Raw genomic sequence first — 14,643 nt, 5'->3', positions numbered from 1 at the left:
TTGCATACTTGTTACATACTTGCATGTTTGCATGCTTGTTCACATGCTCATATTGCATGCTTAGCTTGCATGTCTAGGTTGTATAGCATTGTGCATGTTTGCATCCCTTGCCTCTTGATCAATTATGATAGAGGTTAGGATCATTGTGTGTTTGTGTGCATTTCATTTGATATCAAATTGCACACTTGGCATCTTGGGCCGTCATGCATTGAAATGCGTGATTGATGACCCAAGGGTCGAGAACCATGCTCTTCTAAGTCTCAAACATGCTGAGGAGGGTGGTGGTGCATAAATTGCTTTGAAAGTGCATTGCCATGTCTTGTCTGTCCTCTGTTGCAGTAAACCAATATTCTGCAGGAAGAAATGACCAGTCGGTAACTTTCAGTGCCTGCTGACTACCCAAATAGTGCCGGTGATCTAATTTTTTGTCACGACCCCAAACCGCCCCTAGTAGTTTGGTGCCGTGATGGCCAGTAATCCGAGATTACTGGAGGCTAACTTTCAAAATTCACACACAACCAGAATATAAGATATATATGGGGCTCACAAGTGCGGAAGCAATAATTTAAAAATACAAGTGGTCCATAAGAGCAGTGCGTAAGTTATATGGGATGGCAAACAACTTTACATAATATTACAACTTGGATACAAATACAATAAAGTACAAAATACATTTTTACATCTTGATCAAAAGGCTTCTCCAGCCGACATGTGTAAATTACAAGCATTATACGCCGAGAAGCATAATTTTCAAGACTGCCGACGTGAATACAAGTTAGGCCGACATAACAAAAATCCAAAACAAGCTTGTGAGTCACACCTAGGCGTCACCGCCTTCCTGCTCATCACCTACATATATATAGAGAGAGGGTGAGCTTGGATACTCAGTGAATGGTACAAGAAATAAAGGGGTTTGCATGACTGGTATTCAAGATCTTTATCAAACGATACATGAAATAATTAGTGCAAATCAAAGGATGAACCAAGTCCATCTAGCAAATCTATCAAGTTTCAAAGGATGCTTACTAACATCATTATAATACCAGTGATGACATCTCGGCAAACAAAACCCACGCGGTAAACCGTCAGTGGCAAACAAGACAAGACAAGGCAAGACAAGGGAGATATCTCAATTCAATGGTGCCGTTGCATTATAGTCCCCTGACACTAAGGACTTGTGCTACTAATGCTTAGAGTCCCCTAGCACGTACGGACTTCCAAACTTTGTGCTACAAGTGCTTATAGTCCCTTAGCACGTACGGACTTCCAAACTTTGTGCTACAAGTGCTTATAGTCCCTTAGCACGTACGAACTTCCAAGAATGTCATCAAAACAAGATAATACAAATATATATTTTCCAATTAGGAATAACTATTCATGCTTACAATTACTTTCCAAAACGAAGCAAAGCAAGACTTTCATTAAAACATTATAACATAGCTTTATTAAAAATACCACTCACTTAGTTCTTTAAACGTCGGGGTCAAGGCAAGTCCAAACCCTACAAACACATGGCAAAGTCTGTTGAATGCACTTTCAAACAAGTTTCACATGCATGCAGATGATCTCGGGAAAACATGCTGGGCAACTACCAAGTCTAGGCCGAGGTTACACACCCCCTTGCCGAGGTGTGGCTACCTAGGCTTCGGCATGCGGCTGCATGCCGAGGTGCACGCAAGACAACCAAAGGTGTAAGTGATCATGCAAGGTAGGCCAAGGTGAGATACGATGCTTGGCTTAAGTGTGAGGTCTAGGTGAAAGTGATCTTGGCGACTACACCTCGGGAAGTGAAGTCTGAAGATCTGGGTTTCCACCTGTGAAGAACAGGAAGAACATGAACATGAAGATCATGAAGAACATGGATGCTAAAATCATAACTTCTTTATAACAAAAATCTGGGATTTCATGCTATGAGTTCGAAAACATGAACCTGGGTACCCATACTCGAAAATCATGCGAAAACAAACACAAAAACATGGATCTAGGCATGAGCCTTCGGATCAAAACATGACTTTTCTTGAAGAACACATGAATGCCATTTTCTCTTTCTAAAACCGAACTTCAAAGCAATGCATGACTTACAAATCATATTCAATCATGCAATGCAATAACATGAACATAAAGAACAACAAAAGCGGATCAAGAATCTAACCTTAGAACACGGGTCTAACGGTTCGATCTCTAGGAATCAAGCTTAGAAATCCACTCTCTCTCAAGAACTCTTCTTCCTCTCCTAGAGCTTCTCTCTCCTCTTCAAAACAAGTATACAACAAAATGATGGGTTCTCTCTCTCTATCGGCTGACTTAACTCTCCGCTCGGACACGTGGCAACGGCTGGTTGGTTCTCCTCAAAAAGGTGATAGATTGACAAGACAAGACTATGACAAAGTGTATCCAACAAGCTACTCGGTATGGCACTCTGGCAAGTGGTGACATCGGCTAAGGACAAAGCTTCGGAAACTAAGGTGACAATGACCTCGGCTAGGATGGACGACACTTGACTAAGTTGTGCCACACCTTGGCCTAGATGTGCCACACCTCGGTCTAGGTCATACCACTCCAGGACAAGATCGCTCAGGTGCAAAGGTAACATCTCGGCCTAGATAATACACATTTCGGCCTTAGTGACTCACACCTCGGCCTAGATAATGCCATCTCGGTCAATATGTCAGGGCGAAGGTGAAGGTCAAACGAAGGGGTTCCAAGATACTTCTAGACTGAAGATGACCTCGGCTAGGAATGATCTAGGCTTAACATAACCTAGGCTTGGCACGACTTCGGCTAAACATAACTTAGGCTCGGGGTACCAAGGAAGGAACAAAGCAAGCACACAACACTTAGACAAATCACATAGACATCAAAACAAGGCATGGGTCTTACTTACGCAAAACAAGTCATAATTATGCAAATGCAAGCTTAACGGGTCATAATCATACCAATGTTCATGAACATGACTACGACATAAATGTGGGTTATTACATTTTTGGTCGATGACCATAATTCCATGGCCGGTGGTGTTTCCTCTAGGTCGGTGACCTCCCACAGTGCTCAGGGAGTAGTCCAGAAGTAACCTTGAGACTTGTGCAGTCCTCAGAGGTGCATAGCAGTGTAAACAGAGGCAACATGAGCATGGCGGTGGATTTCCAAGCGGAGCCGAGCGTGCATGCATTCGTCCCTCTTCCCGAGGCTGTTTTACTGCTTTCAGTAATTTAATTAATTTATTTAATTAATTAAGGGTCTGTAATATTTAATTAGCTTGTTAGTTAATTAATTTGTATTATTCATTCGGACCCTCCGAGAGAGGGCAATTTTGTAATAAGCGTGCGTGCGTGTGATGCATGTCTTCCAACCACCATTTCTTTCTCCCTTTTACTTAACTGCTTATGATGGTTAGTTCTAGGGCACGTTTCAATTAGCATCCTTATGCTATGCATGTTTGCATTATTCATCTGTATTGCATGCACCGGACTCGGCGCATCATACTAACTGTATAGTATTTTAATTCCAAGTTGAATACATGTGTTGAATTGTCACATCTCATATGCCATTTTACATTAGCCGAGCCTATTCTAATTGCATTTTGCCTGCGATGCATTAGTCATCTTAACATGGATTTGGATCATACATTTGATTACTAACATATTCCTTTTTTGGCTCGAAGTATACTGTGAGTATTTATGCTTTAGCATCTTACATGTATGTGAGTTTTGCTATGATAGCATGCTTACCATGAGACTATGTGCTTATGTGATATAACTGCCTGAATGCCTGTGGGTGAAGGTTGGGTTGCTTGAATTGGAATAATTCGTCGAAACCCGTGTTTTAGCCTACTTGCGAATAGCAAACCTTAAACCATTTTCCAAACAAAACGGATATGCGATGCTTTGTTCCAAATTACGCGATCTAGTCTATACTTGTGTGTTGTGCGCATCGCATAGTAAATTCTAGCTAATTAACCAGAATAAAAACACATATGTTTTCAAAACAAAATATCATACTTAGTACAGGCCGATCTTCGGATCGAGCGAGCGGGGGTGCTCATAACTGACCTTCTCCAATCGTACCCAAGTTCCCGAGCCGAGGCAACTTTGGTGATGACAAACACGTGGCCTTAGGCAACGAGTCAGGGTTTCCTAAATTCCCCCCAAAATAAAATATTTAGGTGGCGACTCTGTATCTGGCAAAGTAGTCCATGTTTGACACTTCTTTCTAAAAATCTATTTTTCAAAACGATTTGCCGAACTTGGACTCTTTGATGATTCATCGGTCTTGCATTACACTCTGCAAGATTAGATACAGGATCGTGACATTGAGTCCGAACTGTAGTGAGCCTAAATGAACAAAACGGGATTCCCTCCCGGGACGTTCGGGGATGTCTATACGGAGGTGGAATAAAAGTGAGAGAATTAACTTCATTGCTTATCTTACTACTTTAATAAAAAGAAATACATCTATCGGGATTTTTCTTATTTTATTATTCGATAATAGACAATTATAAAAAAGTGAAAAAAAAAATCGGCATCAAATTCCGTGCTAGTCCCCCTACACGAGGTTACAATCCTTCTTTATATTTCATCACTTAAAAGGAGTAACAACTATAAATACACAGCAAAGTGAGAGATATTATGCCAAGAGCGTAGGGCTCAAAATAACCATAGATAGTTATTTAAGTTACACCATTATACAAACTTAATTTGAGTAAATAAATTATTTCAGTGGTAGAAACTGAAATCCAGAAGTCATGTAAACAATAACCATAACTATGGTATAGAACAGAACAGAACAGAACAGAGGTCACTGGAGTGATAATCAGAACATAGGTCAATGGATTCATGACAAATAGAGGATCACAAAATAACCAATCAGAGACCAATAGTTATTTTAAGTCTTCTAAAGTATGGGAAAAATAAATATTTATCTAATCATTATCAAATAAATTCTAAATTTAAATAAATCATATTTATGAGTTTTATTTTAAACAAATAGAATTTATAAAATCATTAACGTTTGGGGTGTCACAAAACCATGGGCCGGATTTGGTGAAAACATTCGCCCCAAACCATGGGCTGGTTTGAAAGCCTTGGCTGATTTTCTTGTCTTAGGCCTCGTTTGGGAACAGGCTAATTTAGTAACTTTTTGGCTAATTGGCTAAAAAGGTAGGTAAAAAAAACTTGTATGTTTGTGATGACTTTTTGACTAATTACGAAAAGTTGTGCAAAAAGTAGAGAGAAGCCGTAATTGTTGACTTTTTGGTATGACTAATTGGCTAATTGACTAATTTAGTAACTTTTTGACTAATTGACTAAAAAGGTATTAGTAGTGTTTATTGGACTTAATTTTATTTAAAATTTATTTGTCTAATATGTTGTATTGTTTTGGACTTATTTAAATTTATTTAGTAGATTATCTTCTGGGTGAGTAGCTAAAAGTGTTTCCTTTTTCTTGAAAGGTACGTTGCCTTTTAGGCATATAGTAAATTTCATTGTAATATCTAATTTTTCAGTATAAAATATATGATTTTTTTACCAAAAATAAATAAATAAATAAACTTAAAACATAAAATAAAAAAATAAAAAAAATAAATTATTAATATTAGTGTTAGCTTGTTTGGCATTGGGTTTGTTTATCTCAGGTTAGGGATCCAACTTGAGAGCATTTAGGTTTAGTGGACCCGTTAAACTATTTACTTTTTAAAATTTATTTAGAATAGTATTTGTATAAAAAATTAAAACGATTCAACTTTGGTAGTTGTATGGTTAAATCACATTTGTTTTTAAAAAATGAACGATTATTTTGAAAATTATATTTACTGTATATTTTTTTTAAGATAAATATGATTCAAATATATAATTACTAAAATTCAATTGTTTTAATTTTTATATAAATATTCATCTTAATGAGTATTAAAAAGTGAACAATTTAAATCACTCAAATTGAGCTCACAATAGGCCCACTAAATCCAAAATACTCTTTCAAATTGGATTGTAAATATAAAAGAAACCATACTCTTGACTAATATAAAAAAAATAAAAAATAAAAAAAAAATTAAAAGGTCATTACACATCCCTTCTATTTTTTTTTATTATATATTTTCATTATAAAAAAAATCAATTAAATAGGCATTTCTCATAACAGTCCTATTCCATCCTTGCTGGCTGGTCCCTACGGGTATGTTCCACAATTTTAAATTCCTATGAACTCTTGACAGTTGACTTTTAAACCCTTGAATGCAAAAAGTATTGGTGGATCGAAAGGCACCATGTGTATATCTATTATCAATATTATTTTTTTAAGAAAATGGGCGAGAATATTAATTAGTACTATTATTAATGATATGATAGTGGGTTTTATCATGAATGATTTAATATTTTGATTTTGATGTTATATTTTTTTTTTTTTATTGAGTGTCATGTTATTAGTGATCTTTTCAAAACTTCAAAATTAATAGTCTCTATCATTATTGTTTTTTTTTTATGACTCTTAATTATTTAATATAAATTTATGAGTCTCGTCCACAATATTATTGAGCACCATGTGGTGGTACCCAACTAACCAATAACTTCTCCTTAGCATGCACTACAATACAGGTAATCCAAATCAGCCAACCAATCATCTTTCTTTCTTAAGTCTTCATTAATCTTTCCTTTAGATCAACGGCCTAGATTAACTGACAGAGCTATCCCCTCTCTATCACTTGACCAATAATAATAATAAATCTCAAATACAAGTCTCCAGGTTCAACAACGCACATCGCCCCAATTCTCCCTCACTGCAAAAAATTTCTACGCCGACGCCTTCAATCCACTGCTTCACGATGACTCATATCCTTCAAATCTTCCCTTTCTACTCCACTTTCACCAATTTTTTCTTCAATTTTTGTTTTTGATCGACAATTTTTCATGTTTCCGATTCAAATTCACATTCTAATTCATCAAATCAATTCTCAATTCTCAATTTTGATTGTATATAAATATGTTTGTTTATGTATACGTAGATATGTGTATATATATGTGTGTGTGTGTGTGTGTGTGTGTGTGTTTCGATTTGAGATGGGTTTTCCTTGATTCGATCTAACGTGGTAACCAGAGGGATCGTGATCGCGAAAGAGCTCAGGCTCGAGGCACCGCCAAGGGTAAAGGCAAGGACGATGGATTAACCCCCGAGCAGCGTCGCGAAAGGTTCAATTTTTATCTTTTTTTTGCCCCAAAAATTCAAATGGTTTTGATAGTAATTGGTTGCTTAATTAGGGTTCAGATTTATTTATATTCATGTATATGTGTAGGGATGGGAAGGCACTCCAAGAGAAGGCTGCGAAGAAGGCGGCCGAGGGGGCAGGAAGTGGCAACTCTGAAGGTAAAAGCACCAAGAAATAACAGAATTGGAAACATATATTATTAAGGGTTTGCTTTAAATTTTTCATATTTTGTTTGATGAGAATGGTATTTGGGTGTTTGTGAATCTATGTTTAATGGGTTTGTGTTTTTTGCATCTATTTTTGGTGTAAAGAAACAGTTGTATTTTTACCTTTGGATCATCTCAGTTGAGATAAACATCTAGTTCTTGAATTTTTTCTTGTTTGTGTCTATTATAATTTTTTTATGATTATGTTATTGTTCTTGCCATTGAGTTTCTGTTGAGATTTATGAGTCCAAGTCCAAAATTTCGCAAATCCTCTTCCTCCTTTTGATGCCTCCTTCTGATGACATGGATAGCAATAGGTAATAAAACTGAAAAGCAAACAATACCTTATCTGTTAGGACTCCTACCTAAATAGGAATAACTTCTTCGTGGCTGAGCCCTAAACCTTTGAGTTTACGGACAGCCAATTGAAAATAGACACATCAACCAATTTGGGTTCCACCAAAGATAAATCACCCGGTCTCATACACCCTCCCTCATCTGATAACGTCTCTCCCCTTCTCCCTCTCTCTTCCTTATGCTCTCCCTGCGTTCCCTTCCCTCTTCCTGTGCCACATCACCAACCATTGCTACCTCCCTCTTCCCCCAACCCTCGCAGCCGACAATCATCCCCAGCCCACGCAGCCAACTACCGCCCCCGTCTTTCCCCCAGCCACCTCTCGCACCGCCCATCCTTTGCTTCTTCCTAAGAGTCTCCAAACAACATGCCCACTACCATGCAACCTCTATGGCTAACCCTATACAGCCTCCTCATCATTTCTTGTTTGATTTGCTTATTTTGGACTCCATTCGACTCGAAAAAATTCTTACTATCAGTCGGCAATTCATGGTGCAGAATTGTGGGGAACTTCATTACCTAACTGACAGGTCTTTTTGCAAACAACACAATATGATTGGGTTTCTATATGGCTCTCAACCATGTCAATTGTGGCCATTGTTGACTGGACTGTGGCAACAATGACCTTGATTATTGTAGAAATTTCGGTGGTTGGAGGTTGCAAAGGAGAATGGTGTTAGTGTGGGTAGGTGATGCTGGATGGAAAGGAAGAGAGGGGCATATTGTTTTTCAAGCACTTGATAATCTCTCTGTAACCATCTCAGTTCATCTTGCTAGTCAGACTTGACATCGTTGATTGTGCTGGAGACAAGGAAGAAACTGAGGGGTGGGAAACTGAGAAGGGTAAGGAAATTATCTAGTGCTTGACAACTTAAGATTGTATGAGAATATTAAACCAAACTGATATAAGTGGCAAAAGATGGTTGGGTGCCGTAAACTCTAGGTTTATGGCTCAACCGTGAAGAAGTGATGCCCCTCCTAAATATAATGCTCAATTAGAAAATCAAAGTAAGAATACTCCTAATAAAAATTCAATTTAACAGGTAACTCTTACCTAACCTTTTACGTGTTTCTCCCTATTAATCTTTCATTTTTTATTTTGTTATTTTTTTAATTAAGACTCCTTCCTAAATATAATACACCCAATTAAAATTTTAAAAAAAATTAGAACTAAGAATCGTACGTAAATTAAAATGCATCCCTTCAATTAGCAACCTTAGACGTTTGATATTTATTTATTTTTTATCTTCCTTGTCAGCCTCTTTCTTTTTGTACTACAAAGATCCCGTTTGATATCATTTATAAATCTAACTTTTATGATTATAGCTTTTTAAATTATTAGCTTAAAAGAACTAAAATAAATTGTAAATATATTTGGTGTAACTTTTGATAATTCTGTGAAAAAAGTTGAACCTAATTGGTCAAATAAGATGTAATGGAACTTAACTTTTTTGTTTGCAAATATCTAGAATGTCCTCAAAAGTAATTATAATTAAGACAAAAAGAGATGAAGCTCTTTTGTTTATATATATTTAAGATTTCAAATAAAGTTAAAAAATCTAAAACTATAACTTAAATTTTTTTTTTCCCGTCAAATAAGATGAAAAAGTCAAATAAGCTATAATCTACAATTGCAGCCAAACACCATTATATAAATTCTTCTCGTCTCTATTTATTTATTTATTTATTTTTAAGCAAAAAAGTTATATGAGTTGAGTTATAAGTGCTGGCAAACGGGGCTAAAATCTATTCTAAACTTGTATTAAAACAAATGTTTTTTTTTTTTTTTTTTGTTTTTGATGTTTTGTTTTTGTATGACCTCAAGTGATGGTTGTTTTGATGAAGTTGTTTATTGGATACTTCATCATTTTAATAATTTAAATTTTTCGTGCAATATGATTTTCAATCTCACTGTTTCCAAGTATGGACATACACAGTTCATTTTTTTAACTTTTTTATTAGAGCAATGAATGCACAATTCATTGCTGGGACCTGGTAGGAATGAACAAAAAATCATTATTCTTCAAAAGGATTCTTAGTTTTGATATTTTTTTTATATTTAATTATTTTAATTGAGTGTTGTATATTTAGAAAGGACTCTTAATTAAAAAAATAAATAAAAATGAAAGGTTAGGTAAGGGTTACCTATTAAATTGAATTTTTATTGGGAGCCGTTATTCCAACTCCACTTTGCTCCAAATACACTCCATTTTTTATTCTTATTATACATAGTTATATTAATACTCTTGGAATTTTGATTTTTTCAAGGAGTGTATTTTGTGTGAAAAGGTGTTAATGTAATTATGTATAATAAGGACAAAGAATGGAGTGTATTTATAGCAAAGTGGAGTGGGAATAGTGGTTCCCTTTTTATTTTGATTTTCTAATTGAGCATTATATTTTTGGAGGAGTTATAATAGATTAGGGGATTGTTTGTTGTTTAGCTTTATTACTTATTATGGATAATAACTATCTAATATTAAAAATAAAACAATAATTAATGTTGTTATCCATGTCATCTAAATGCACCAATAGGATTAATGGGGCATAGAAGTGGCATCAAAAGCAGGTACAGGATTGCATTCTCATGTGACATTCTCAATTTAATGTGTAACTTGGCTTATGTTTTAAATTGCAACCATAATGATGGTTGTATTTTCTAAGTGTAGACACATTCTGCGAAGTTTTTTGTTTGGCCTTTTCCAAGTATTAAAATGAGTTTACTAAATCCTATTATGTTGATGGATTTGGAGGTAACTTAGTTTAAGTTTGAAACCATGGCCAACTAGGATGCATTTATTGCTTAGAAAAGCACATGCAATTATGGTGAATTCCATCAGAAAGATGTAGAATGTAATTTGTAAGGGTGGATGTTTGAGTGTTTTTTGAAGTAATTTTAATACTTTTAGGCAATACATGGATACATGAATTTTTGTTGAGTTGGATGTACTAGATGTGCATCCAATGAGAATAGTGAATTTTGGTTGGCTTACCAATTCAGAAACTCTAAGATCGCATGCACTTTATTTAAGTGGATGAGTTGGGTTTGAAAAGGTACATAGTGGAGTGATCAAGAGACCGGGTGGTAATCATGGCTGAGTTGCCGGATGCATTGCGGTGCTCGTAGGACGTGCCGGTGCTGGTGCTGGTGCCAGTTTTGAACACGGTGGTTGGGTACTATGTGCTGAATTCTTTCCGTTTGTTAGAGATGTTAATGGGGATGAGAGTTGAGATTGGGGCCGAGGTGAAGGAGATAATTAAGAAGTTGCGGCAGTTGGAGTCTGCATGTATACTAGTATCACTAGAATAGCAACACGGTTATTAACATATACTTAGTCTTATGCAAAAATAGTTCTTGCTACAATCATGAACGCTTAGTTGATTATTTTGAGAGCCTTGAATGTTTGTTGCAAGTGACATTGTGGAACTCTTAATGATGCTCACAATGTCAATATGAGCCTATTGAAGTATGCCTTTATTTCCATCTACAAATGTTTTGAAATATTTGTTGAATGATGTCCCAAATATATGAAGCTCCTGCATTTTTAGAAATAGAATTCGAAGAATAGTGAATTTTTAATATTGATGTGGGACAACCTTGGAAACCAAGATAGGGACTATTTGCAAGGGCATTGGTGGGAGAGACAAATTTGATAGAAGATTTGAGAGAGAATTGAAGGAAGTACTTTAAAAAGAAGAGAAATAGAAAGAGAAATGAAGGGAAAAGAAGTCTTACCTATACCCCTCCAAGGATTTACCCTCGTTTACTTCAACTAATACATGCAGACCGATTTCATTCATACACTGCATAATTTTAAAAGGAAAATTGCAGCCCGTCTGACCCGGGTTCACTTAAGAGCTAATGAAGGCTACTTCATGACAAAATAGCCTGGTAGGCTACTGCAAACAACCTGCTTGAGGTAGCCACATTAATAGTAAGGACTTTGGTACCGATCTAGCTTACTGAGGAACAAACATTAAATGTCTTGATCCCACGAATTCCTATTGTACGTCACAAGAAAACCTTATTAGAGACAGTGAAGCTAGATTGAATTTGTTGGCATTGCAACATTGACAGTAGAGTAGATATAAATGTTCCTCAGCCAATCTGAATTTGGATAGAAACCCAGCATGCTAAAACTCCCCAAGTGTACGTTTAATTTTTTGTTTTTTGATTGGCTCTGGGATGTCCGGATCAAAGCCCGACTAATCTCCAGGGATGCACAAGCCCTCGGCAAGGAGTTTCCCGCAAATTCACCACAGTTAATTCAAGGGCCAAGTGTACGTTTAATTGAATCTTAAGCAAAATCATTTTTTAAGATTTTGTTTGGGGTATGAATCATTTGAAATAAATCTTACATCATGGATAATAACATCAGAGAACAATTATAGGTGGAAGTACTTATTTGAAAAAATAGGATTCAGAACTTTCATCAGATTGAAAAAAAATAATAATAAAATAAAAAATAAAAAAGTTAAAAAAAAGATTGTCTTTAATAAGTATGCCATGTCTACAATTTATAAAGGGAAGACGCAACAAATAAAAGGGGGTTGAGCCTTTTTACATGATTCTCTGATTGAAAATGTTGCATTTACACTATTATGCAGATAATGGACAATTCCAATGACTTATTTATGATGCAAGGTAGGATCATCCAAAATTTACAACCTAGTATTGACCCTGTGGATTCAACAAGTTGCCTCTCCTATTGGTCACTAAGTTTTGCTAATGTTTCATGCACATTGGCACCTTGATATTGAGGAATGCTATCAACTGTACCTTGATTTCAGGTTACTAGTGTCATAGACATCAGAAAGGCCAAGAATCTCTTATCTCTCACCAGGATATTCCCACTAGTCTCAGCTGATTTTTTTTTTTTATGAGGAATTGGGTAACAATACCTTTACAATATCAAATTTATATCGGTTCCAAATAGCATTTAACTGTTTTCTTTATACCTTTTTAAGAGTAATTGTTCATCTATTTTCTTTTTCTACGAAGCTTGAATGTCATGTTTGTATTGGACACTGACACTTTTCAAACACTCTTCGACACATGTCTAGACAAGTTCTGTTATATTTTTCTACTTTTTTTTTTAGAACTAAACACGCTTTGGACATTGGGGGAATAAACTTGTCCATAACTTAAATACACATGAAATACCTTGCTAGTTTGAAGAAATTTACTTTGAATCCAATTACTTATTAATCACTCCTCCTTTGACCTATTAATTTAAGGAATTGTAGAGTGCAAAACTTCCAATTTATTTATGAACAAGTATTTTTTAAAAAGAAATAGATGGTCACTTTTTTGTTTACCACTTATGTCAAATTTGTATTTATAAACAAATGTATTTGTAATGTAAAAAATGAAGAAAGAGTTACGCTTTTCTTGTATAATTATATATTTATATGTTATTTGTTGTGTTTGCATGATGTTGTGCTACTTTTTTAAAAATAAAATTTAAACAAATTCTTGGTCAGCGTATCCGTATCATGTTTTGTCCATATTCATGCTTAGATATTTCCTTTTCTTTTTTTTAATCGTCAAATGTGTTGGAATGGGAGTGTTGTCATTTGTTGGGGATCATGGAACTCATAAACATAAAGAAAGAGAATTGATCATAGGTGACTTGATACTAACTTGGTGAGTTGACAGCTTTGTTTTGTGGGTGCTGTGAATTTATCTAGGCTCCATTTGGAAAAGTGGATTTGAAATTTAAAGACTGAAGTTTAAGCTTTATAAATGATTGGAAGGTTAATTATTGTATGTAGATTGATACTTGAGGTAAAGGATGACATAGAGACAGGTTTTGTTAATATTTTTATATGATTCAGGGAAGGATTTCAGATAAATGTTTATCAAGTTATTTACTTATTTTATGTTCACCAAGTTACTTCATTGTAATAATCTAAACTCTCAAATGGATTATTGAAATCTGTATTGAAAATACAATATTGAATTAAAGATTATACGCCTTGAATGAGTGGTGCCAAATTCATTCATTTCAAATGCATAAATGCATACTGCGACCTTAGTTATTTGTTGTCTTGCTTTGGTACTTTTTTTTTGTTTATTCCTATAATGCTTTTTGGCAGCTTGGATTTTAGGCATGTGACGATACTCAGAGAAGATGTTTATCTAGTATTTATGCATGACCTATTAAATGTAGTGATTACTTGCACTTTGAAATGTGATTAAAAGAAGACCCAGATCTAGGATGTAATCATGTTATAGAATCTGCTACACTACAGACTGCAGTTAAATCTTTTACTGACACATTTAAGTAAATTTTTCACATGTTGCAATTTGTCTGGTCAATTGTCATTTGCTATAGTGTTTTTTTTTTTTTTTCCGTCTTTGGTTGAAATCATGGTGCTGCTAACCAACTCTGTCATCCACTCACTCTTATCAGTCCCACGCACAATTCTACCCATCTGACAGTCTATCACTCACAACATTCAAATTCATTGTGCGAAAAATGTGTTGGAAGATTATGTTCTTACTGACATTGTGTCATGTATTCCTTTCAGAAAACTGTTTCATGTAAATGGAGATATGTCTGTACATTCTTCTGTGATGTTTTCTGTTCATGCTCTACCTCTGGAAGTGAATATATTTTGTGCTTAGTGTTTAAAATATGGAGTGCGCTCATGATCTTAGCTTGGCAATCAGGCTAATCAATGTTTTCCACTTATTTTGGTTCTTTTATGGTTTACGACGATCCAATTTCAGAATCATAGAACATATCCAATAAGAAAATTATGTATATGAATGCTCAGATTTGTTTTAGGAGATGTGTGAGGAGATCTGCCCTGCCATAACTGAGAAGCCTTCTAGGTTGTCAATGAATATGATAGAAAACTGGGAGGGGCTTTCTCGCAGA

General features: G+C 35.3%; 1 long non-coding RNA gene across 1 annotated transcript; it reads left to right on the top strand.

The window, feature by feature from the left end:
- Positions 1 to 7,368: 7,368 nt before the first annotated feature.
- Positions 7,369 to 14,435, top strand: LOC145795091 (uncharacterized). Its single transcript, XR_014335314.1, has 2 exons — positions 7,369 to 12,037; positions 12,365 to 14,435. It is a non-coding gene; the product is annotated as an uncharacterized LOC145795091 (long non-coding RNA).
- Positions 14,436 to 14,643: the final 208 nt, after the last annotated feature.

The sequence above is a fragment of the Camellia sinensis genome, chromosome 7 (genome assembly GCF_055761805.1).
Source record: "Camellia sinensis isolate YWXY chromosome 7, ASM5576180v1, whole genome shotgun sequence".
NCBI classification, from domain to species: Eukaryota; Viridiplantae; Streptophyta; class Magnoliopsida; order Ericales; family Theaceae; genus Camellia; species Camellia sinensis.
The sequence above is the reverse complement of the archived record's forward strand: the minus strand, read 5'-3'. Positions and strand labels throughout refer to the sequence as shown.